The 19,661-nt window shown below is 39.1% G+C and overlaps 1 protein-coding gene across 2 annotated transcripts in view; it reads left to right on the top strand.

Moving 5' to 3' along the window:
- The window catches only part of ppp2r5a (protein phosphatase 2, regulatory subunit B', alpha isoform), a 73,176-nt gene that overhangs the window by 20,354 nt on the left and 33,161 nt on the right, over positions 1–19,661 (top strand). The window lies entirely within an intron of this gene.

Here is a 19,661-nt window from a genome sequence, read left to right as displayed (position 1 = left end):
CAGATCTAAATCCAATTGAGAATCAGTGTTCAAACCTGAATATTAATCTTCAGACACGTTCCTCCAGTCAGACAGAGGTTAAGCTATTTTCATAATAAGAACCAGCTAATTTGTTTTGTCTCCAGATGTGCAAAACCACTAAAGACCCAAAAGGCCTGCAGCTGTAATCGGAGCCAAAGACGCTTCCACAAAATATTCTCTCTGAGGGTCTAAATGGAAAAGCACGGCACATTTTTTGGATTATTTCCATCCACTTCACAGCTATGTGCTGTTTTGTTTTGGCCTCATCAACATCAGTCATTTAAGTGCGTGTCCAGCCTATCCCATACCTGGAAGGGCTTGCATAGAAATCACAACCTCGCCCACGACGAGCTCTATCACAGCCCTGAATTAGCTGCTTGTGTTGGCTACTGAATCTCCATGGTGGTAGAAACAGTTTATAGTAAAGACCGCGTGGAGATTAGAGAGTGACCTATTCAAGTTGCTTTTCAGGTTTACATTTTAACACTTCAAACCCCTCATAAAACTGAATTCTAGCTACAGCTTTTTTTTTTGGGCCATAATTACTGTAAGGTCTTCTGAAAGACGGCTTACCTTCAGCTTTTCCCACATGCTGATAAACGCAGATGTTTAAATGTAGTTCTGAGTGATTCCCGTGACTGAAGGGTAAACGAGTCACCTTTCACACAGCAGGCTGCTTGGTTTTTCACCTGTTCACGGCTCCTATAGTGATGTTATCCTTATTAAAAACCAAGAGCAACTTTTAATGAGAGCCCCAGGACAATGTAGTGGAATGTGGCTCTCTGGGTTTGTTTTAGTTTGACTCAAAACTATGTGCTGTAGGTTAAAACAGGCATGTGGTTTCATTATTTGGATGGACTATGAGGTGACGCACACGTTTTTAATATACAAGTAAATTCCCCAACTTTGAATCATCCTTTTTTTTAAATGTGTTTTTGTTTCTGCAAGTTGCTTCTTAAACTGAGTCACATAGATACGTGGTTCCCTTTGGTTTTGGAAACGCAGATGTGCCATGATGAGTTTCAACACCGGTACACCTGTCTGTTTTTGTTGTTTTTCTTTCGGCTGACTGGTGACGTGAAGCTTGTATGCCAACCGACAAATACCTGATGAGGAATCTGTCAGTTGGCCTGCTTCAGCCTGGGGACACAACCAATCCTGCCAAGCCTGCTAATAGCGCCGTTGGACGGCGTGAGCATTTTACGGTGTATAATTTTACTCAATGAATCTCCTGAAAAGCACCCCTCAGCTTCCATTGTCTATTAAGGGAGTTGCAGAAAGGATTAAGCATGATTTATTTTTTTTTCGCTGGGTTGTTATTTTGTAAGTTTCTCTTGGTTTTCGCTGGAACAAGCTGCAACAGCTTGATGAATGTTATGAGGAGGAAAAAATGTCAAGTAAAAAGGACTTGCCTGTTCACGTAGTTGAGGTTGCTTAGACATGATGCAACTTTAAAAAAAGGTAAAAACAAAATGTCGCAAAGCAGCTGACGTCTCCTTTGACTACCCTCGAACCGTGAAACCATCTAACATCATAAACATTTGTACTGCGCAGCAGGTTACAGAAATGGCTGGAAAGTATTGGATAAGGTTGCAGCTGTTCACCCAAATCTCATTTAAAAAAAGTTATTGTTGGATTGTGAGCTTGAAATTAGTACAAAGTTCTTGCAGTGCATTAATTTGTTTTAGGAGGAGGATATATAACCACATTTTGACTTATACGAGTTGTCAGACTTGTAGATTTCCTGAATATTTTATTCCAAGGCTGGTCTGATTCAAATATCTGCCAACATGACTTTGTAGAAAACACGGACCGGCAGGAAATTTAGGCTTGACATTAGCTAAATGATTTTTGGATCTTGACTTCAAAATTACAGGACAATTATGTGATTAGCTTGTTTGTTTTTTCAATTAAAATCTTAAACGTGTGCCATCCGTTTTGTATTCATTTCCCTAAAGCCATAATTCGAAGAACAAGTGTCTTGCCTTGCAGCTATAACTGGAGCAATCTAAATGCCTGGTTCACACAGCAGGACAATTAGCCCAAGTTTTGCCCTGATCTTCCCCATCCGACATGTCCCGATAATCTTAAGAGATATTCCTGCCATGTGTTGTGTGTTCAGAGTGATCTGGTCTGCTCAGAAGGACGTCGGGACCCCTCTGATGTCAAATTGTGGATATTTAGCATGTTGGGTTGTCTTGGCCCAACATCCTGTGTGGTGAAAGGCTATGTATTTGTGGAGCGTTGCGTAGTCGAAGGATCTCAGACAGAACCTCGTCACATGGCTCTTCATCATGCTACTAACAACGTTAGTGTTCGCTTTACAACTTCCCTGCTGCATGTTCAAGAGCTTTACTGGGCTTTCTATGTTGCTCTCAAACATCTGTCTCATTCATATAGTTATCTTAGCATGTAGCACAGTTACGCTCTGTAATTCTGGCTGTATTTATAAATATTACCATCCTGCTGGAGCATAAACCTCGACTTCACCTGGCAGATTTTCTTCCAATATCAGGGTTCTCGCCAGCGCATTTCATCGTAGTGGACCGCTACGCTAAAAGTTGCTCTGAAATTAGACCGCTATGCTCATAAAAGATTTGTGTAACGGGCAGTACAACACGGAACAAGGCGACGCAGATGTTTAAGGGCGACAAAGAAAAGCCAGTAAACCTCTTGACCGTGCATCAGCGCAGCTACAGAGGCCCCAAACCACATTAGCTGTGCTAGCATTTATTAGCTTGACGAACAGCCCCCTTCGAGCTGCACTATGCCCTGAATATTGTCCTGTATTTATCTGTATCCATCGTCCCATTGAGTTTGACCAGCTTTTCTTTTCCTGCTTGATTCTGCCTCCATAAAGTTTTGTTGTATTCAGGTTGAGTGCAGGCTTTCACCACAAACATTGTTTTGCATGTATACTAAACAGTTATTATGCTGTTTTCATCTAAGCGAGTGACACATTTTATTTCTTTTTGGGAGGGGGAATGAATCCTGAATCCATGTATCCCTATTTCTGATTCATAATTGTGCTCTATTTGCTGTTGGGTTGTTGCATCAAGTCCTTGAGAACATGTTTGTGGTTGTATTGAGGCAAAATACGGAAAGGTTCAAGGATTTTGGATATTTTTGTAAGAATAAATGTATCGATACAAACTTTTTGTAAGGGGCACTAAAGTAGACGGGAATCGATTTGATAATACTTGGTAATACTTTTGATGTAGTGTTACACAACAGTGACTTCACCTTTTAAATTTAAAGCTGATGTCTGTTAATAGATGAACACAAAATATAAGAGGGAAGGCAAGGGAGGTTGAAAGATTGTTTGTTAACTTTCAAACTAAGGGGCAAACTTTTGACACATACAAGCCGAAATCTATCTAAACCTTTGCTATTTTCCCCTTCAAAACGTAATGGTAGAGTTATAGATATTTTAATCTCCTTGTACTTTTTAGCCTCATGATAAACTGCATCTGTCAGCTATTTTAGCCCTCAAACTGTCTATCCCTCCCTAATCTTTCAGGCAATTTGTCCATTAATAGGTCCACCCCTCCTACTACTAAGTCTTGCAACACCTCCATATTGCCAATTTTTTGTTCGTCATTCTGCCAGTCTGTCCATTAGTCCAGCTGAACACCAGTCCTACATCAGTCCAACCATCTCCCTAGCCATCAGTTTATACACCTATAATTTATTTTTGCCCTTCAATTGGTCTCTCCAACCCTTCATCCACCCGTTAATCCCACCATGCGTCCGTCCGTCCAACCAACCAACCAACCAGTACTACACCGATCTACCTTTCAATCTACTGCAGTCCATTCTCTTATTAATGGTTTGCCCCACAGTCTGTCAATGTCTTTCAAACCTTTGAGTCAACAACCGTCAGTCTGTTTTATGAATCTAACGATCTTTCCATCCATTTCCATTAGTCAATCCCTCCGATCATCCATAATCTGTCAATGTGGCCGTTTGTCAAGCAATCTGTCCATCCAGCCGTCATTCCTTGTAAACGGAGGCTCCGTAGCCTTGACGTGTGCAATACAATGTCAGCGTAATTTGGTAAACCTTTTCTGAGCAATAGACCAATTATTTGATTTACATGAAATCAAAACGTAACATAGTTAAGTCTGTTGAGACATGTTAAGACTCTCAGACACGTGACAGCCTTAACATGCAACAGTATTCATTTTCCTTTGCATTGCCTAATTGTCTCATTTTCCAGATGTATGTACACGGACACACTACTTCAGATGACATAAAAAAAACCTTAATATGGTTTATCTGTGGTTTCCAGTGTGACATGAGTAAGATCTGGCAATTCTCAAGTCATCGTTTTTTTTTTTTTTTTTTTTTTTTTTTTTTTTTTTTTTTTAGGCGACGAAAGATAGTAGCTCGCAAAGATGCTCATTCCCTCCTGCAGTGGGGAGGCTGAAAGGCATATAGCTCCTGTTGTGAGATAGACCGTGAAAAGATGAGTCATTTAGGGACCAACATTGTTGCCATAGCAGCCTCAAGCCTTGAGAGCAAGCCAGGGACATGTTTGACTTTCCAAATACAGACCGCGTCATTTAAGGTTGATTTATCCGTCACTGGAGTAAAATTCTCAGCTGATCCACCATCCTAACAGCAGCAAAACCGCAGCTTTAGTGTGTAGGGATGTAGTTGTTGTTTTCATCTCCTATAGGTTTATTTATATGAATTCTTCTTCCATCTTTATCAGCTTTATTTTTGTCTTGGTTGCTTTTTGTTGCCTTGAAGGCGTCTTTACTGTCAGAACATAAGAGCCATTGGAACGTGCTTTGATGGCGTCACAGGCACATCGTTGGAGAAAATGAGGAAACAGAGCAGTGGTTGTTCTTCCAACTTCTACTTGACTAACTTTAACTTACTTACCGTTGTCAGAGCTAATCACTTAATCCCCATCCTTGCTATAACCAGATTAGCTGCCCTTGTGTTATTGGTTCCACCTCTAGACACTGATCCTAATATTTGACTAGTCTTTTGTATCATCACAACTGGATGTCACCTTAATGTGTAGCGTAAAGAAAGTCAGGCGGTTATGTTCTTAGACCTGCAATAAATCACAGACTGCGTTACAACAATGGCAGCATTTTGACCCTTAGTTTGGTTTTCCTTACACTAATCTTTGAATTATTTTTTCAAGTAAATCAAATCTGACTATCCTCTCTCAGATATGACTGAATATAAAAATAAAATAACACAACTTGTACTATAGCATCAGTTTGAGGAAATTTCTGTGTGAACATTCAAGATGTCGACCTTTCAATTGAGGATTTCTAACTCATTTGTTTCAGGGCTTTTTTTAAGGCATTTTAATATATAGGGTAAACTGGTTATATAGGTTTAAACTGGTAATATAGGTAAATTTTTGGCATAAAGGTAAACAAAACTGAAATGAATGAAATGAAGCTTTGCAGTTTTTAAAAGAGTGAAATGTCGAATTTGTTCATCAGTATCCGATCCTGGAAAAACACGTCCTCCCTATCGGTGTATTGATTCATGTGTGTCCCAAACATGCTGTTCCCAGCATGTGAGCAGATATCAATCAGGCCTTTTCTAGGAAACAATGGAACAGATCTGTTAGTTTGAAGGGTCTGTGTCATATTTTTGCTTCTGGCAGATTATCGTTTGCTGATTGTGTAATAAATATTTCCTGCAGCATTTTATCATGTTAATCTGGGGAATCTGATGGTTAAAACTTGCATGTTAGTTTCGTTTCCCTAAAGAGAAAATGCAATAAATATAAATACCATGAAAGAATGGTAAGGTAGTAAAATCCTGTACAAGGAGAAGATGGAATGTTGGTGCTATGGAGAAAAGAACATCCAGGTTATTTCCCCCCAAATATTTCTGAGTTAATTTAGAGATGAGCTCACACTAATAGGTGAAATACTTTTATATTAGTGTTTTAATAATACTTGATGCATATGTATCAAAATGCGCAATGTAGGGAGCTGCAATATTTATAATAAAAATGCAAATACAGAAATTGTCTTTTTTTGGTCAAAGCTAATTAAGCTAGTAAAGTGCATTCGGTGCACCCAAGTTTTGGATTTGGACTTTTTAAATTTAACCTTCATTTGTTACAATCCAGTGTTACAAGTCTGACAGTTGTATTGCAAGAGAAAAAGATGGACTGGTGTTCTGTAGTGTATGGCGTAGTTATCAGTGTTATGCAGCAGCGTCAAAGGGAAAATGTTCATGTTTGAGAACCATTCTGATAGCATAAAGCAAGCATTAGGAAGTATAGATGTACAAGAAAGCTTAAACAGTATCTCCCTTTTCCTCAAACCATAGGTTTAATCACATTTATAGTAGTTGGTATAAGTATCTAATTTCTAATGTTAGGGATGTTTGACTTTTTCCACAGTTTGAAAGGAAATCTTTCTGATGGTTTCTAGCTTCTTTGCTCTCAGACAAAAACAACCAAGCCTTAAGCTAAGCACCCTGAAGGGTTGGGCTGATTTGAATATATTTTGGTCCACTTGCAGACCGGCTTTGAGTATGTCACTCAAGATACAAGGAACTTGCATACTAAAGCAGCTACCAGGGGGAATAAGTGGATAGGTGGAGTGGTAGTGTTATCAGGAAGTTGCAGGAACATTCATCGGTTGCCCAGCTGAGCGGATACAGAAGATTGAGATTTCAAACAACATTGCAAGCAATTAAGAGAGTTAAACAGGGGTTGTAATTGTGTTAAAATTAATTATGGGGGTTGTAATGTGCATCTTTTTGTGTTTGGGGAGAACTATTCAGAAATGGTGCTGGTTAACAAAACATCCCCATGACAGTTGATGCATTGACGCATGTCTGATGCAAAACGCACCAAGCATCTTTTTATACCCATTTTGTCTTGGATATTGAAAAACAAAACGCAAATGGGTACCAGGGTTTTCGCCAGCGCATTTCATCCTAATGGACCGGTATGCTGAAAGTTGTCAAAGTTGAGCTGAAATTAGACCGTTATGCTCATTCTTTAGGAGCATCCCACTCAGTACGACACAGAACAGTACGACTGATGTTTGAGAGCCACATAGAAAAGTCAGTAAAGCTCTTGAACGTGCATCAGCTCAGTTGTAAACCTCCTAAACCACATCAGCTACGCTAGCTGTTGATGAACAGCCCCCTTCGAGCTGCACTACGCAACGCTCCGCTTTGGGATTGCATCCAGGGAACGGAACGGCGCACCAGCCTCCGAACACACTCGCGCACCACCACCAGCTGTCCCCGTTACGCTGAAAAAAAAAACATCCTGGAGAGGACTCTGGGTATGTTTTCAGGGTTTCCCACAGTAAAATAGGTTAACCCTAGGGGTAGGTGTCGTTGTTGGCTGTGGAAAGTCTTCGCTCTACTGAGGAGCATTTAAACTAAACGCCCGGCGCTTAGCCTGGTGGGGGCCGAATGAAACATGATGGCCCATCAGGCGTATAATTCGCTGTGGGAAACCCTGACATGGAATAAAATACTTCCTACAAGGAAGATAAAGGGTTTGTAAGAATTCAGTTTATTAAAGTACCTGTCTGAGCTAGACAGGAAATACCATTTTATTTTCATGAATTTCTAAAGGAGAGGTCAGGTTAGTGTTTTAATGGAGTAAAAAATCCTAATTTCATTTCTGAAATAATTGCAGCCAGGTATTCTGTCACTTTATTAGCCCACTTGTTGCCGTGACTACCTGCCAAAGTCAGAAAGCAGTAAATATGTCGGTACAAATTTAGTTTTGTGGCAAACCAGGGTTCCACTGTAACTTGGTTTGAGCATCTTTTATCACATTTCTTTAACTAGTTTGTATGTCATCTGTCTCATTGAAAGCTGCCGATGTAATTGATTTCTTCTTTATCTCAAAACCTTTCCCTGCTGAGCCGGTGCCATCTATCCACCTTCTTGCTGTTCTCTACAGGCCTAAATATAACAGCATCTGCTGTGCTGGCAACGTAAGGTGTGTGTGAATCTGCTTCTCTGGGATTATTAGGAGATCGATGTGAAGGCAGACGTCGGTGTGTTGAGATCTAATGTCAAAGTCAGACAGAGGAATGCCTCGGGCATCTTTTATCCGTTCTTTCTCCACGTACACCCCAGACATCTCTCGACCAGATCGTCTGACATTTCACTTGTCACCACAGCACAAGCTCAAGTTTCAGAGTTGCACAGAGAGATGACGAGGAGGTAATAAAACAGCACTTGTACTTTCTCTGCGACAGGCACAATTACAGCACACAGTTACAGACTGGAATAGAAACAAACCTGTCTGTGCAAAAAGGTGTTTTTTTAAATTTTTATTCTATATTTCTTTTGTTCCTGTAGGCTGTTTTTGGATTTTAAACATGAGTCATGAAAAGACTGCTGCACAAACAACCTGAGAAGTCGGCTTTGTTTTCACTGATTTGCAATTGTTGTCATAAATATTTTCTTAGTTTTACTTTTTTCTAATAGAAGTCACTCACGTTACTTTGACAAGAGATCTCTCTGTCCACATAAACCAGACTTGGAGACGGATCTTGACTTGTGGTTTTTGTGAGGTAAACAAACCAATTAGCCACAGCTGATAGCTATTAGCATTCTTTTGGCAGCTGATTGTCTCACAGTAGCGTTCAGTTCCTTGTCGTGATCATCTGTCATAAAGACTTTACATACTGCATGCCAAACAGCTGAGCACTTGCATTGGGCCACCTTAACTAGTCATCATGTCAAACCCTGACAATTACCATAGCTTATGATGATGTTGGATTAATTACCCTCCTCTAAAAACAGGTTTTGTAAATGGTTCTTAGTAAGAAAATTTGTAATTAGAAATACCGAACATAGTACTCTATGGAAACGATAGAATAGTACTCAAATTAACCGGATTTATTAATTACAGTACAGTATAACGTACAGCATTTACCTTGGAGATCAGACTGTGAAGATGCTGACAGAGCTGGAGAAGGACTGAACAGAGTACCGGTAATTAAATCTGTTATTAGTCCCCCTTTCTTCACTTTCCTATGCAGAGATCTTCGATTAAATAAAAACCTGTCCAGTGTGATCTGTATCATCCCCCCTTTCAGAATATCCCTGAAATGAGTTGGGGAAATTGTCATTAAATAGTGCTGTTGCACACTCAGTTGGAACATTTTCTGGAGGTTTCTAAGTCTGAAAGTTTCTCCCACGTTTCCAACATTTACCTCCCTTGTGGTGATACCTGACTCCTCTGCATCACCCGTTTCTTGCAAAACCACCGTGTGCTGCTGTGTCTGTCGCTCCTTTGAGATGGCCTTCACCATGGCGTTGTCGGCGCCCACAAGAGGAGGGATGTCTGAAGCTGGCTCCTAAGCCAAATTTTGGCATTCAAGTAAAAGCAAAGTAGAAAAAAGTTCTCTGGCTCACATCTTAAATTCATTAGTTTGGTCATTTTATTCAAAACATTGAAACAGCGTGTAGAAACCAGAGCTGGAGGGGAATTGCTACTATGCTAGGCCCCATACAGCCAGAAAAAACTGTTTCCTGCATCATTTTCCCTCCTATTTTCTGAGGACCCCCTAGCCGGTGGTTTTCCCCTGATGAATAGCCCCTAACGGACCCCAGTTTGAAAAACATTTGGTTAATACAACCTTGTAGCTTTAGCATCTTGGACTACAAAACTGCAGTGAGAAATAAAAATGGTGGATTCGCGAAATTGGTTCGCCCGAAGTCCATGCCCTTATTTAGCGGTTCGGCAGCAACGTACCGTATTTTCCCGACTATAAGCCGCTACTTTTTCCCCACGCTTCGAACCATGCGGTTTATAATGTGGTGCGGCTTTTCTGTGGATTTTTCATAACCCGCCAGGGGGCGCTTTAGCAGAAAGTTAAAAAAAACGAGACGGTAGGGAAGTCAAAGTTGGAAATCAAAGAAGAAGATAGCGCTAATTTTTATTTAGCACTTGTAAGCAGCAGACACGACGGAGGATTTTATTCAAAACCATACCCACTCATCATGGAAACAGCACGAAGAAGTTCTTATGATGCCGCTTTTAAGTTGAAGGCCATCGATCTGGCAGTACAGGAAGGGAATAGAGCTGCCGCACGTAAACTTGACGTGAACGAATCCATGGTTCGGCGCTGGAGACGGCAGCGGGAAGAACTCATTCAATGTAAAAAAAACAGAAAGGCTTTCAGAGGACATAAAAGCAGGTGGCCTGAACTTGAAAATGTTCTTGAGGACTGGGTTAACACTCAGAGAGCAGGTGGCCGAGGTGTATCCACCGTGCAAATCCGGCTGAAAGCCAAATCAGTCGCCCGCGAAATGAATATTGAGGATTTCAACGGAGGACCGTCTTGGTGTTTCCGATTCATGAGAAGAAAGAACCTGTCCATTAGGGCGCGAACAACTCTCTGTCAGCAACTCCCCCCAGACTACCAGGAAAAAGTAGCAAATTTCCGACAATTTGTTAAAACAAAAATTGCGGAGAACGCCATAGGACCAGACGATATTATAAATATGGATGAAGTGCCATTAACATTTGATCTGCCGCTGACCAGGACCGTGAACAAGACAGGTGCATCATCCATTATGGTGAAAACCACCGGACACGAGAGAACCCATTTCACCTGCGTCCTGGGCTGCACCGGCTCTGGAAAGAAGCTTCCCCCGATGGTGATTTTTAAGCGCAAAACTATGCCGAAAGACCAACTCCCGAAGGACATAGTGGTTAAAGTCAACCAGAAAGGATGGATGGTTGAAAGTCTGATGAAGGACTGGTTAACGGAGTGCTACGGAAAGCGCCCAGGAGGATTTTTTCACCGTAAAAAGGCGCTTCTTGTTTTGGACAGTATGAGGGCCCACATCACCGATTCAGTGAAAGCTGTCATCAAGAGAACCAACTCAATTCCTGCTGTGATTCCTGGAGGCACAACAAAGTTTTTGCAACCTCTGGACATCAGTGTGAATCGGGCGTTTAAAGCAGCACTCCGATGTGAATGGGAGGCTTGGATGACGAGCGGCGAAAAATCCTTCACAAAAACTGGCCGCATGCGAAGAGCATCATTTTCTGATGTCTGTCAGTGGATCCTAACAGCGTGGGGCAGCGTGAAGGAATCTACGATCACCAACGGGTTCCGAAAGGCCGGACTGCTGCGTGAAGAGAGCGCCGCAGCTTCTGAGCCAGCTTCCCCCCGGGATGACAGCGACACGGAGAGCAACTCTGATATTCACACAGAGAAGGTATGTGAAGAAGCTCTTCTGATGCTGTTCAAGTCCGACACTGAAGAAGAAGACTTCAGTGGTTTCAGTGCGCAGGAGGACGATGAATAAATAAATCAATAACTTTTCTGTTTTGTTTGATCAGCACTTTTACTTTTGTGCTACAGTTTGTTCAGTTGTGTTCTGTTAAACGAGGTACCGGTAACCATTTCAGTTGTTATCAGCGGCTTTTACCCCGGTGCGGCTTTTATATGTACTTTTCTAGTTTTTTTTTAAAACTTAGTGGGTGCGGCTTATATAGAGGTGAGCTCTATAGTCGGGAAAATACGGTAATTGTTCAAAAAACGCAATAGAAAACTGAATGGATTGAAAAATGTGACCCAAACGGAATATAACGATATCTATGCAGTGTCTGGAGAGAATACAGTTGCATTTTCTGTGATTGTAAAGACTCCAATTACACAACTAAATGTATTTCAGGGCCAAAAAGTCAATTTCGCCTTGTGTCCTCTTTAAAACATAGATTTGCATCGGTAGGTTTGAGACTTTTGAAAACCTGTTGTCTGTTACCAGCAAAGCCATGCCTAATCGTGAGTTACGCTTCTCATTTTGCTTCTGACTATAAATCTTTCCAGGTAATCTGTGCGTACACGCATTCTTGCATGCACCCACGCAGTCACTCTGTCTCATCCACTCACAGACACTCCCTTCTATCCAGAGAAATAAAAAATCACTGAAGTGCGAGTAAAGTTAAGTGACAGCTTTGAAAAATGTCAGTTTGACATGCTTTGCCTTTTTTTTTTTTTATTACCTTTTAAATGCTTCATAAAATTTGACCCTCTTCCATTTTGCACAACATTAAGATCGCCCACACTTAAACATTACTTTTTTAAATTAAAAGAACATGGTGTCGTTTTAAAATAAATTATTTGTTGGTACTTTTTTTTTTATAACGAACGTTTATATAAATGGTTTGGTTTAGCTTTCCCATACTACTACCCTTTGACATTCTCTCTGTATAGTTTTCTCTCGTGCTGCTCAAGTGACTCTTTATGCTGCTTTGTCGTCACTGTATTTTGCCAGCATATTTATAATGTGTGGGCTAAACAAACGTGGAGTCACTAAATCAAACAAGCTGCTGTAGAATCTTATCCAACCAGCCAAACGGCTGCAGGATGACCTTTTGTCTTCCATCTGTTTCAGTGCATGCAGTGTAAAAGACTTAACAATGGCATATTTGCATTGTTTTGAGCTTCGGTATGTCTGAAAGACGGGCAGGCATGCATCCACAACAGGTGAAGTAATTAGTCCTTATTTCAAGAGAACCTGCAGAGCTGCAAGCTCAACGTTTTCTTTACTGTCGACTCACACAGCAAGTTATCTGGTTCTGTGGAAGTTCTATACGTAGTAAGTGGATAAATTATTCAGTTTTTTCTTAATAAATAACTATGTCTGTTAGGTATTGTCTGGTGAATATCAGCCCAAAAAGCTGATATTAGAACAATGGTTGAAAGGGATGATTTGACCACTGCCGTTCTTTTAACAGCAAACTCTGCACACATATATAATAAATGAGTGACAACTTCTCTTCAAGTTCAAGAATTTATTAACAGAAATAAAATGAACATCCAGAGAACATCACTATAGAATATATATCTGAATTAACACCATTTCATTCAACAAATCCTCTCTACTAGGCTAGTGAAGATTAACTAAAACTAATAAGCAAACTTAAGATAAAAAGAGGCTAAGGACATGTACACAAAAAAAACAAAGATAAATAAAATGGTTGAAAACCATCATCAGAATGATTCAGTGAATCCTGGTTCACTGCAGATATAAGTTAGAGAACTCAAGTTCATCTTAAAGAACATGGAATGAGATAAAATTAGCTTAACTAATTTAGAGCAACATTTGATGTGTTTCAGCCCATTCACAATGCAAATCCTGAGTTAAAACATTATTTGATAAAGTAACATTTTGAAGTATGATTTGCTCAGTTTATGGAGTTTACGGATCCAAACGAATTTAATTAAAACACAGATTAACCCCCACTATATTTCTAGCTGTACAAAAAGTGTTCATTATTAATAACTGGATTTTTATACTGAATACTTTGTGCATATTTTCCTGGTTTGTCCAATAATTTGCTTTAAAATCTGCATGAATTCCTCCTGCATTGTAAATATTGAATGGAGGTTTTCCTGTTAAACTTCTGCCCCCTTTGCTATAGTTCAGTGTGGCAGACCACTATTCATCAGGGGAAAACCAAATGTTGGAACAACATAATATAAGATACTAAAATGGAAAGTGATTGTGTAGACACTGTAATCTTGTATAGTGTGTTTTTGTTTGTTGCTACAAACATGCATGAAGGAAAATGAACAATTTTCAAGTAACTAAAAGCGAGAACTGTTTCATTTTAGATCCTGCCAAGCTGCATCCTGTTATCCTCTCTGATTTAATCGTTCATTCAACAGTTTCCTTTTACTCTTTCATTTTCTGGAAGAGTTGATAAACTTAGACTATTTTTTTTGGCTCGTTTTGTAACTAGCTGCACCTCAGTGAATACCAGATTTTACAGGTACCATTATGTTGACACATTTGTACCCTACAACAAGAGGACTTCAATTTGTTATGTCATAAAACAAAAAAAAGTCTAGTGGCGCTGGGTTGATTGTGGATTTTATTTTTACTGAAAAGTTTATATTTTGAAGTAGGGAAAAACGACTCCATAGAAGTTTGAATCCAACCGGATGGATAACTGGATATTTCTCACACACCCCAAAGTTAAAATCCAAAATGGCTGCCTGCCATGTAAAACTTAAAAACTGCTTATTAGCAGGTCTGACAATTTGCCTCTTCTTAAATGTTTCACATACACAACACTTTACAACCAGACTTATTCATCATTTTGTTAGTGTTTGAAGTACTGATTTCTGAGCAAATAACTTAGTAAGCCCTGTTGATTGTCACTAAGAGATGTTTGATGTCATTTCCTTAACCAAGTTCTAATTTCAGAAAAAAAAAAAGCTATAAAAAACAGAACAATGCACAAGTAGTACCAGTTCATGTCAAACTTAGGTTGTTCACATTTAATTGCAAATTACTTTCAGATTTCTGAGTACCATTAAATACAGACTATGCTCTAACAGTTCCACAGATTAAGAAGCATGACTCAGCACAATTTATTTCTCTAAACCTTTCGTAAATCTTTGAGATGTATTAAAAAACTGTTGAATTTATGTCTGATGGTGAGGTTGCTCAATCCAAAGCCTTGTGGTGCTTTAAATGTCCATAATTCGACTCTTTACAGTAAAATTTGTTCAAACAAGGGTTAGTCGAGCTTTTCTTTTAACTATGGCAATTGCTAAAGGAAATTTCTCACTATTCACTTAACTTTTACATATAAAAAAATCTCTACTTTTCTGTGATGCTCTTGCCACAGCAATGATCGAAGTTTACAAGTTTGAATCTGGACATCTTTTATCCTTATTAACCTTCTGACACAAAGATTTGACAGATGGTGTGTGTGTGTGTGTGTGTGTGGGGGGATGCTACAAAAGAGGAAAACAGCAGATTAGGCTTATGCTTATTGATTGGATTAGTGACATGGGAGTGTATAACAAAAGTTTTATTATTTTATGCCCTTTTTATTTTATCTTTAATTATAGCATTTAAAACTTTTTTCACTTATTCCGTTAACGCCCCCATCCTCAGTGTTTGCATTTGATTACGTTTTCACCAGCGTAACCAGCTTAGGGTACTTAACCTTTTAAAAACGGTGATTATGAACAAGATGATTTGTTTGTACTGTAAACCACCCATATGTACCTCCTCCCTCATATAGGCGTAGCAGTTAACATGCTTTCTTTACCGTTTAGCTAATCTGGTAGCCTTTTGACTAATAAATGAATTGAAACGGTTACCTCAGGGAACGGTAGAGTATTCAGTCCTAACGTTTCACCAACAAATATACCTTTTTTTCTTTTTACATGCAAAAGCTTAAACTAATTTAATTTAATTGTTCAGGTATTGCATTTACAAGTTGTCTCATATGTTTGCACAAATTTCAAACGTACATTGACATTAACCTCAGAAATGTAATAGATAGATCAAATAGATAATAGATCAAACCAAGTTGATTTACCACAAGATAACCCAGTTAGGTAAATCTGGGTTAATTTAGGTATCTCATGGATAGTTGAGTGCCTGTGAACAGATTAAAATTTAGTTGTGTAATTAAGAACGAGACATTTTATGAATGCCTGTAAATATGGAAGGACTCTCCTGAGAGTTGTTTAATCTGTTATGCCCCTCATTTAGGACCGATGATTCCTGCAGTTTCTTTGATATTTAATGACATCTAAAATTATCTCCCCCCCGCCACCCCCAATAAAAAAACAACACGATGCTCAGTATAAATTTCAAGGCTCTCAAGTTTTTTATGCTCAAACCTATGTAGGAACATAGGTGGGAACTTTTTGGACTTTTCGTTTGCTGTGTAGTATGTATAATTATTTCGTGATCTGATTTATCATGTTTCTCTCATAATGAGCCAATTATGTCTCCTTATGAGTGAAACATGGAAGATAAGTCAGTTTTCATGCAAAAACATGATGAATAAAGCTGATTACTTGACTACTAAACGTAATGTTTTCTTCTATTCTCTGTGCAGTGCTGTGGTTATTGGGCTGAGCTCACGCTTCCTGTTTAGTCATCGAATTTCTGAGAAACTGTCATCCTGAGCTTGTTTTATTTCCAGGATATGACATATTTTACTGAGTTTAATAATCGTCACTGCACAGTTTGCTTCAATTATAAGGTGTTTGGTTAAAAGGCTATAGCTATTTTATCTGCATGAAATAACCGCTCAGTTTAATATTTCTTCAAAGTATGCAGTGATATTATGGGGATGTGATGGCATGTGTAGTTTAGCTATCACAATGCAACCTTTTCTTGTAAAGTAATGACAATTAACCTACCTAAACATGTTTTTTTTTGTCAATAAGACAAATCAATGTGGCATTAGTATAAAATAGACCACAGAAAAGAGCTTAGTTATTATTTGACCAAACTGAACATCCTCTTGAGCAAAAAATATGTAATAAACTGGAAAATGTAAGAGCTGCTGAATATGCCTGCCTGGAACTTGACTTTTTTGTAACATGCCAAGCTCCTTTTATTTAAGTTTATTACAGAAGTGTGGGCAAAATACCAAAAATCTTACTTATCGGGCTTAGGCAAGTACCAGAAGAGGGAAGAATGTTTTGTTATAGATCTAATACTTAACAATAATTAAAACTTTTGATTTTTATGTACCTAAAAATAGGAGCATTTGAAAACATGGTGATGTAAACAAACTTATCAGATCTTCAGGAATGGATAAAAAAAAAAAAAAAAAAAAATTATAATTCTCTTGACATCTTATTTAAGAGTTTCATTTTTGTTAATTGTCTAGCTTGGAAAACTGATTTTACTATTTTGTCTTTCAAGTGCCAGCTCAATGCATTTTCTCTTGTTTTTGCAAGAAGTGTCTAGTTTGGAAAAAATCATAACCAATTAAAATGAAAAGAAAAACAAAAAGAAATTAACTTTCTTTTTGTTTTGAAAAATCAACATCTGCTGGTTCTAATAAATAGCCACATAGACGGCAGCGTGGCGGGGAACTCGCTGCAGCTGCACTTACTAAGCGGTACCATAGTACCGCGTGCCGCGACAGAGGAATATTCAGATGCGATCCAGTTCTTCACCATGATACCTCAGCGGAAAACCTGCTGACAAGATACCTTTGACAGTTACGTTATGCAGCTGTCTGACCGCTCTCCACTGCGGTGACGATGACAGAATACGTGTAAACTTAATCCATTTTTTAATATTTTTACCCTCAGATATATCAGCTCCCCATTTTAGTGACCGCTGTGAAGTTAGTTTGAGGTGAAAACGGGACGTTCGCACTCCACGGCTTCTGTGGCGACTGCCTCCCGTTTGAGCCGATACAGAGAGGCTAATCCAGGGCTGGAGTTTTCTCGCTGCTCCGCCTTCCTCCTCTCAAGTCAGACGGTGCAGCAGCTGAGGGGATGGGCGAAGGGTTAAGGCTGTTTGCTTGATTGGTGTGCTTTATTTATAGAATATGAATTATGTAGATAACCCGTTTTCTGACCATACTGTTTTTGAGCAAATTAACAAAGATGACTGCCCCTGAGCGGGTCCTTTGGGATTCAATTTTGACATTAATACAGCCTCGTCAGTGTACAGCTGACCATGTTCTACCCCATATATGTTCCCTTCTATTCAAGTTTCTTTTGTGCTGCCGGGCCCGCTCCCATATGAATTGGTTGGTGGTCTACTCCGCCTAGTGGTCTGGAGCACTTCTGTAAACCAGCGCTAGTTTGCAGCTTTTCTAAACTTGCAGTTGCACACGCACACACATTGACATTTGTTAATACTAAAAACAAATTGTTAGAAGTTAACACCTTTCTATTTCATGTATTCTTATATTTGGCCTTAAGATAATGCATTATTTAAATTGTTATTGTATTAGGTTGTACTGCTAATTGCAGGTGCTCTCTATTGCATTGCGTAGATGATTCTTCGTGTGTATATCCTCAAACTGCTAAATTTGTCTGATCTCCAAAATGCTTTCATGTTCTTGTTCATAGCTTCTTGGTTGTAGTGGAGATATTTTCCTATCTTTGCTTAAACACCCTGAGGAATTTGTGTACTAATGCATCTCTATGTGAAAGACAAAAATAGCTTCACTTTGGGGAAAGCATCTACATGTCAGAGTAAAAGGCCCACCCATCTTATTTTTTTTCATCCTCAAGGGCATAAACACGATTCCCTTTAGAGAAGCACAAAATTTATGTTTTAACGTACTGGAGGGATAGAAGAGGTTAGAAATTACTATTTAAAGTCAGTCTCTTTGTCTCTCTTGGCAGAAATTTGCCTTACACAGCACAGCTACATTGTACTCTTTAAAAACATCACAGAGATGATAAATGCATAAACAATTTAATAAAATATTAATATAAAAAAACTGAAGGAACCCATGCAAACTTTAAAAAGTCAGCTGCTCCCCCAACCTCTAAATACATCATTGAAGGACTAAACAAGTCAGTGTGGAATTTGTTATCTAGGTAACTTTGTATTCATTTTGACACGTTCATCTCATGCTCTGTTTATTAATAACTTTTACTGAAGGAGCACTGAATACTTTCGTCTGAGTTTAGTAAGATGCCGAAAACAAGAAATTATCTATTAAAATACAGTCTCCTTGTCTGAGGATGGTCTGTTCAAACTGTTGTTTGTTGAGTTAGAGGAGCTGCTCTTCCCATATTTTCTGCAGCCTTAATCATAGTTAAAATTTATGGTTCTGATTTTGAAGTTAAGTTACAAAACTGGCACACAATGCTAAACCTTAAAGTTGATTCAGTTGTCCCTCTGTAATAAATCATCAGAATATCTGTACAAACAGCCAGAGTCTGCGGGAAAAGTGTTAATGGCGATGGATCCGAGCGATAAAACTGCCCACTTGTGTTCATTTTAGAATATTTATTCCTCCTTAATGATGAAAAAATATATTGTGATAAATCTATTGCATTGCACAGAGATGTAAAATCAGATGATTTTTTGTGATGATTTTTGTACTTCTCTGAAGTTGTTGCTGTTACCAGCAGAGGCCACCACCTCTGTCTCTATTAAATAATAGAATGAAGCTGTAAAGATGACATTTGATCTTATTGTCCCATTATTTGATAATATGCTAGCTGCCTGCTATTTTCTGTTTTTCTGTTTTTTTCTTTTCCTTTTAAGCCTTCATCAATGAAAAACCACTACAGTTAATTTCTGAAATGGTCAAACCCGTGCTTTGAGGTACCCCTGCACTGTTGTGTTCCTCTAACCTGTGTAACAAAACAAAACCCTCAGATTTGACTCTAGGATGTCCTTCTAAAGATCTGGCACATGTCTGCTACTATGAGCCATCAATGTGTCATGTTAACATGGCTGCAGGGGTGTCATGGCTCTTTTATCCTTCCTGTTCCAGTTTGGTATGTGGTCTGCCCTTTCACTCTAGGATCCATTGAGATGTGATACTTTGGAAAATTGGCATTAAAACAGAGCATTGCACACTAACAAGTCAGTTTGGTAGAGTTACACTCTCACATTGAGGTTACTCCCAGCAACTGTCACCGTCTGACCTAGAGGGTTCAGTTGCATAAGCACTTTGTCAGCTGTCAACACCACTGGAACGTTTTTGCTATCTGTGAAATTATACTTGGTTTGCTGGCCATGTCTGGCTGTGAGATCTTCCTGTTCTTCATTGGTTCCCAGGGCGATGCCGATTCAGTTGCATAATATTGCTCAATAAAAACTCATGTTGTCGCGACTCCTGCACTTAGCTTTGAACCTGTAGCTGTGAGATTTGAAGGTGCATATGTGAGCATGGACAAAGGAAAGAT

The sequence above is a fragment of the Fundulus heteroclitus genome, chromosome 15 (assembly GCF_011125445.2).
Source record: "Fundulus heteroclitus isolate FHET01 chromosome 15, MU-UCD_Fhet_4.1, whole genome shotgun sequence".
Lineage (NCBI taxonomy): Eukaryota > Metazoa > Chordata > Actinopteri > Cyprinodontiformes > Fundulidae > Fundulus > Fundulus heteroclitus.
This window is presented reverse-complemented; position numbering and strand designations above follow the sequence as displayed.